The sequence below is a fragment of the Lupinus angustifolius genome, unplaced genomic scaffold, assembly GCF_001865875.1.
Source record: "Lupinus angustifolius cultivar Tanjil unplaced genomic scaffold, LupAngTanjil_v1.0 Scaffold_40_15, whole genome shotgun sequence".
NCBI lineage: Eukaryota > Viridiplantae > Streptophyta > Magnoliopsida > Fabales > Fabaceae > Lupinus > Lupinus angustifolius.
In genome coordinates, this window is record NW_017721338.1 from 12872 (window position 1) to 20818 (window position 7947).

Here is a 7947-nt window from a genome sequence, read left to right on the forward strand (position 1 = left end):
TTTTTCTTTTTGAATTAATGTAGGGACGAATGAATAGGTAAATGATTGGATGAGTAGGTAAATGATAATTCAAAATGCATGACCCTTAGGATAAATGATCCTATATTTAAGTGGTTTAGCCATCATATACCATATGGATTGTCACGATAAGTTGACAATTGTCGTCCAATTCAGTCTAACATATGGCAAATATGGATTGTCCGACGTTCTTATTATAATAAAAATTTCTCTTAGGATGATGAGTCATTTAGAGATTATTGCCTTTGTATGCAAATGTGAGGTGCCTATGTTGTAGGCATACCAAGATGCAATGATACTTTGTACCATCATGGCTTGAATTTACGCTTGTGTCACTTTATTTAAGGGACCAAAATCCTAATTTATGTTGATTAGAAAAAAAGATAGTATATTTCACTTATCTTATATGGGGCATACCCTATGAGGTTTCTTCAGAATATCTAAAAGTCATCATCTTAAGGTAGAGTTTTAAAGAAAATTAATAGTGGATCATTAAAAGGCTCTAGACTTCTAAAAGGTTTCAAGATTGCATACCCTCTAAAGAACAGGAACCCAAATATCATTGAGTTACAAATGAAAGACTAGCTCAAGCATGTGAAGTTTAAATTTTTTCCAACCCAACTATACAATTTTTATAGCAAAACATAAAAATTATAGATTATAAATTATAAAATGAAAAAATGATAAAATAATGCAAAGGGCATTCTAATCATTTTTATGATTTTATAGGGCCAAATAATAATTTTTCCCATATACGAGTATTGTGGTAATTTTCGGTATTTAACAGAGTCACAAAATATTTTTTCCCAAAAAGGCTACTTTGGTAATTTCAAAGGTAAATGAGATATTTTTACTTAACTAGAAATTGTGAGCACATATGATATACCAAAAAGGATATCACCTCATGTGTAACACCTCGATTCCTTTGTGAAGAAAAAAATTAAATTTTATATTATTTCTTACTCAAAAATTATTTATGGCTATGAATTTATTCATTCATAAATTTTATTCATTATGGATATGTTTAATAATTATGAGTTTCTAATAAAAACAATGACTCAAACGACATAACAATATATTTTTAAAAATTCAACAATTCAAAATCACTTTCTATGATTATGTGAACAAAAAGATAAATTATTGCCAAGAATCAATTATACTCATTTCATGACTAAGTATAGATATTCACTTATCAATACTTTTATCATTCTAAAGCAACATAATAAAAGCACATGTCATAATATCCATTAAAATGTCACGACTAAAAGTCATAAATGACATGTTTTACCTAAAACAACTACATAATAACTATGACCCAAATGGATTTATAGAAAGGCAATTCCTAGTTAGTTGTAGTTACATACATGGAAATAACTTAAAGTATATCAAAGTAAAACTTGGGTTCCTATCAGGATATCAGAAGTTAATTTCATCCTTGCAATAAGGTACCCACAATACAGAAAAAATAACAATAAAGTAATCCCTTTATCCATCTTCCAAAATATCAAGTACCCAAAATATCATTCCATCATAGACCAACACTATATTCCTGAGCTAATAGGAACATGATCCTCTATCCTCTCTTGGGGAGAAGTATTGGTTGTTATATGATAAAAACACATACTAGTACACAATATATAAAAATAAAGAGAGAGTAAGTTATCCTTTTAAAGCACAATATGTGAAATTATATGGAAATTAAGTATAATAACATAACATAAACAATATACCACAACATGAATAATCATAACTCAACATAAACGATTATAACACCATATAAACAATCATATCATAAAATAAATATATAACATTTCTCAAACATGGAACTCAATCTCATGAACATGGTACATAAACTATGCAATGTATAACCAACTGCTTCAATGTCAAACAAATGCAATATATGTGCATCCATATTCAACCTTTTACTTTTCAACTTAACTCCCTTTATTTTTTCAACTCAACTCCTTTTCGAAAGAAAGAAAGAAATGGGTGTTAGAATCACTTGGTTAAGTAGGTCACCTTCTGCTACATATGCACACAATAAAAGGTAGGGAGAAATGGAGAAAGAAAGAAAGAAATAGAAGAAAAATAGGGAAAGAAACACTAAAATGAGAAAGGAGAGAATGACTCACCACTTTCTCCTTCTCCTCCCCAAAAGTCACCTTCTATTTGTGTAAGGAAAGGGATAATGATTTTTTTTTTGTTTTTTCAAATCAATTGAAATAGGCAAATAGGATTATGATATAGGAATATTAATAAAATAATATCATGATTCTATTTTAATCAATTAATAAAGATATTCCTTATTATTATTCCAATATTATATTTGTCATAAGATAATTTAGATTGATAAACTAATAGTGAATCCTATTATTTAAATGAATCAATTTAAAAACGAATTAATCCTAAATATATTATACCAGAGTCATATTCAAAATCTTCCACAAATGTTCTAAAAATATTTGAATAGATTTAAAAATATTACACTTGAATGAGATATTTATAAAAAAAATTTAATATATCATTGTGCTTACACTTGAGTATAATGTTTTAAATACACATATTTTCTTAATTATATACTAAAAATCAATTTAATAAACTAAGTAAATTCATAATTCATAGTAAGAAAAATGTAGGCGTTACATCATGTGCCATCAATTGTAATTGATAAAAAAAAATACTTTATTAGTTTTTTCATAAGCATAATAATGTAACCAAAATTTGGGGCGTGTCAAATAGTTTATTCAACCAATCATAACAAGTGTTATACTTTTTGGGATAACATATGTATTCTCTTAGAGAATGTTCATTAAAAATAAATTTTGCAATTTTTAGATATCTCATAACTAATTTTATCTTCATTCGAATTTTCAAATTTTAATTACTGGTCAATTTATTATCACTCGTTTTGTTTTAGGTGAGGCACAATGAAGTGGTAAGGATATTTCGGTTGTATGGTTTTGACCTATATTTGTTTCCTTATTAATTTAAACATATCTTCATCGTAAATATATTTTAGTCAACTTTCATTTCTGAATAACTTAAATATAATATTTTTAAACATAGTAAATTAACTTAAATATTCATTAGATTTTTTTATTTAGATAAATTATTTATATTATTTTCAAAATAAGTGAAGGTGTGAACCAGTTTACGTCAGGTTAGGTCTACAAAGGTTAATCAGCTCTAGAAATCCAAGAAATAAGTCGATTATTTCTTTTAGATTATTATTAATATTATTGGACAAGCTACATTAGTTGACCTGGAATAGTTATAATTTAATTTCCTCTATCTCACTTGGATTACAGACACAAGAACACCCTCCATTTTGGCAAATCACACGTGTACATGAGCGCTTTGGAAATAAAGCTGAACAATTTATAACCTTGAGGCAATCATCATCAGTGCGGCATATAGCATTTGGCGAAATTTGTAGAACTTCAACTTCCCCTGCAAAATTGAATGCAATTTTAATTATTACATTTTCTAAATAAAAGAAAGAAAGTTTTATCGATTATAATTTTTTAAATTATGATTACAATCATAATTAAGATTAGGTTACATTTATGTAATTATAAAAAAAAACAATTGTTGATATAGCTACAATTATAATCATGATGTTGTTCTCAGAACTCTTAATATTACAATATTTGCATTATAATTAGGATTGAAGATTGGATACTGATAATCTTGACATAAGAAAAGAAGTCTTACCATGGCATACGATGAAAGTGAGAAGCACAACTAAAAAAGCTATCTTCAAGTTCTTCTCCATGGCTTCTTGAGTGGATTAACTATGCAAGTTTTGATCCAATATAAAATGTTTCACTCGATATGAAATTTTGCAACTCTAATAAACCACTATTTAAGGCGCTCATAAAATATTTTTTAGTACTATTAACTTAGTCCTTTATTTTTATTTTCCACTAATTATTATTATTCTTCTTTTCATTTATCTATCTTATTATAAAAATACACATTATTTAAAAAATATAATAATTATGTTGATTTAAATAATATTTATAGTGTTTTTTTCTTCAAATAGACCATTTCACTTTGTTATAATAAACTATTTACATGAATCAATAGAATACTAAATAAAGATAATCATAAAAATAGTAACTAATGCACCATTAAACTTCTAAACGAGAGATAAGTAGTAACAAAAAATATCATCTTCGAAATTAACAAATAAATAATTACAAATATAGTACATTTCATTTATAAGTGCATTTTTAATTATGTTTTTATATATCCTAAACAACTATATGATATTAAGGGTAATTAAATATGTCAATTAATGAATATAAAAGTTTAATGTTTTTTACTTTTTGACCAACTCAACCTAAGGAGACTTTGCGAATACAAAATTATTTTATTTTCCATCTAATGTGGTCCATATCCAACAAAAATATTGGTCAATTAGTTGGTCAAGGTTAGATTTCAAATGTTGTAAACGGCTTAATACGATGATGTTCAATCCATAAGAATAATATTTGTTGAAAGAAGGAAACATAATATTAAGAACAAGATTAGTCTATAGTTCAAAGGAGGAGGCATCAAGATGCATTAATTTAAAAAACTAGGATTGGTAATAAATTTAATCATTATTCAACTCGTTAAACTTAGTTAATTAATCAAATGAAGTTCAAAAACGAGTTTGTTAAATAAATAAGATGAAGCTAAGTTAATTATAGTTTGACTCGTTAGTTTTATGAGTTAAACGATTATATACACAAACATTAGAGAATCTTTAAATTTATACTTAGTAAATATACAATTGCATATATAAATATATACATAATATAAATATATATAATTTACATATTCTAAAATAACTTTATAATTATTATATAAATATATACTTTATATCAACTAGTGTGTACAGTACAGGTCTGTTGGTGAATATTGTGTGATACTACATATTCAATTTTTTATATATTTCATTTTTTTAATTAGAATGTATTTGTTGTGTTCGGTGTACTTTATATTATATTTTTGTGTGTTTATGATAATGTTTAATTTAAGGTGAGATATGTGGTTAATTAATGTATTGGTGGTAGTTGCTTAGGATTATATAGTTTTTTTGTAAAAATTAAATAATGTTAAGGGCAATATAAGAAATGAAATTTACACCATGAGGAAAGTTATTTCAAATTTTGGCTTTATATATAGTATAGATATACAAATATAATATTATTTACGTACGGAAATTAATTTTTCATCAAAATTTATGTAAAGTTTCAATTCTCGTTATAGTATAGATATACACAATTCAGTATTAATCATAAATAAAAATAATGCATATGTATAAACCATAATTCAATGACGAATCCTAAATAAAAATAATTGCATTAAATTCAAATTGAGTCAATCTTTAATGAGTAAAGTCAAATTCAACTCAACTCATTAGTATAAAATATTAATGTCATCCACATTAGTAAGATTATAGATAGTTTTGTTTTATATTTGTGAGTTTTAAAAACTTTGAAACAATAATATTTTTACTCTTAAAATTCTACTTTACACTATTTAAATGGAGTTTTATAGTATGTTCCATAAGGAACATTTTAAGAAATTAACAATTAGAAAAGCTACATTAAAAATTTATATTATTAGTACACAAGAATTTTATAAGTATATCAATTTTCAATATAAACTTACCCAATCAAATTTTAAATCATAATAATAACCGTATAAAAAAGAATCCTTGAAATATCACTCAATTATTTTAGTAATATTTTTATGTGATAGAACGTACCCCACACATTAATAAAAATAAAAAAACTTAATATGTCAAAATATATTGTTATATTATGAAAATATGAATATTCAGATCAATTTATAAAATTGCAGGACAAAAGTTGTGAGTAGGACTGGCAATGAACCGAACCAACTCAACATTCGTTCAAAACTTGATTCGTTATTTAGCTTGATAAATTTGGTTTTTGAACCAAATGAGCTGAACTTGAGCTAAAAATTGAATTTGTTAAATAAACGACTTGAACTTGAGTTGAATATAGTTCGACTCAAAAGGTTCATGAGCTGACCTGATATATATATATATAGGGATTTGCAAACATATGGAACCTCCCTTTTAGTTGTGTACATGTTGGCAATGAATACCATAAAATTTTGTCAAAAATATCCTTTGTACTTTGGAGAGATATGAATGCTAATAAGGTTATTTTAGGAACATTACTTTTAAAAAAAACAATAGAGAAAAAAACAACACTCATCTCCCTCTATCATCCCTAGTCCTTTGTTGCTCTTTCACTCTTCTTATTTCTTTTACGTGTCTTCGTGAAACCTCGTTAATGGTGTTTATGGATCTGAAAATGATGGATTCCTCTAGTGAAGATGAAGAAGAGAGTTGATGTATTATGTACCCAGATAAGAAATCATGAAATGTGTTCTTGTTTCCCCTTTTCTAAATTCTGCAAATAATAAAATCACAAGGCCTCCATGGCTATTGCCTAGGTGACGGTGGATGTTTTGATAACATATCTATTGGCAGAGGAGAATGATTCACATGGCATCATTGGGAATGAGAGATGGAGAATAGTGAGATTTTTTTTGTTTATTAAGTAATGGTATGGGAATAACATTATTAATATCTTTCTGAAACAAAAATATTGTGAGACATGGTGGTTCTGGGTCAAGGTTGTAACGCCCCGAAAAAATACTTCTCAAAAACATTGCGGAAAAATGGGTAAATTTTTTTTGAATTGAGTTATATAAAATTACCTCCTTTTAAAACCTTCCTTTTCCGGGACATCACTTTAAGTAACTCGAATGTGGAAAATCAACTTATCGTTATCGAATGATAACTTAACCTGATTCACAATTTCCTGAATGACACAATGTATATAAACGGTTAAGTCATCTTTAGTTCATACAAATTAGGTCAACAAAGGCGGAAACTACATCACCACTAAACATATACAAAATCCAAAAAGAAACACGGCCCCATCAAAACAAAAAGGGGACATCACTGGCCCACAAGCTGACTCAGAAGATTCCAGGAATATTGGACCCCTCACTCGGGTACTCTTCCTATTCTAAGTCAGACACGAGATCGATCACCTCCACCGAACTCTCGACATTTACGAGTTCAACGACCTCGTCTTCCTCCTCCTCTTCCTCCACTTCGTTATGCCATAACCCAGTGGAATAATTCGGAGGGGATAACATTCTCAAAATCGGAGTCTTCTTGCAGGGACCTCCTCCAAGAACCCGACTCCTCTGAGCTCTACTTGATGATGGAGCATCCAAACAATCTGACCACGTCCTCCGACCGTGGAAGGGAGCAGCGCCATCACCCCTGACTGGCGGGTCTCGAAGCCCATCCTCGGGAGTCCTCAGCCTCCTTGGTGGCAAGGTGAAGGAAGCATCAATGTAGGCGTCAGGATGAGGGATCATCATCGATGACCCGTTGCACACCATGTGCAACGACAGGCCGCAGGGGCCTGTGTATGTGTATCTATATCCATCACTATCCCATTGTCCCATTGGGGACATCGTGAAGTGATAGCCTCGGATGTGAGTGTTGTTTTTGGCCATCTGCATAATCTGCATAGCAAACATATACAAAACAAGAACAATACAACAGAGAGAGTAAGACATCTAATGAACATAAATTCATTGACGGCATGGACTTACTCAGAATATCACACTCAGACATAAAATATATTTTAGCATATAATTCATCATTTATCATAAACATCATGAAGTAATACATAACTTACCATTTATTCCAATGTTGCCAATATATCTCACAATATAATTAATATTCTACTCATAACCATATCACATGCATAAACGTAGAAATACACAATGATTGTAGCTCACATGTGGGGCTTCACTTCCACAATGATAATGTATGCATGATATGTCATGATTATCCACCTTACACCAATATCCATCCAA

At 28.6% G+C, this 7947-nt stretch overlaps 1 long non-coding RNA gene across 1 annotated transcript; it reads right to left on the reverse strand.

The window, feature by feature from the left end:
* Positions 1 to 3211: 3211 nt before the first annotated feature.
* On the reverse strand, positions 3212 to 3854 carry LOC109338755. Its single transcript, XR_002106586.1, has 2 exons — positions 3733 to 3854; positions 3212 to 3468 (listed from the first exon to the last, which is right to left on the reverse strand). It is a non-coding gene; the product is annotated as an uncharacterized LOC109338755 (long non-coding RNA).
* Positions 3855 to 7947: the final 4093 nt, after the last annotated feature.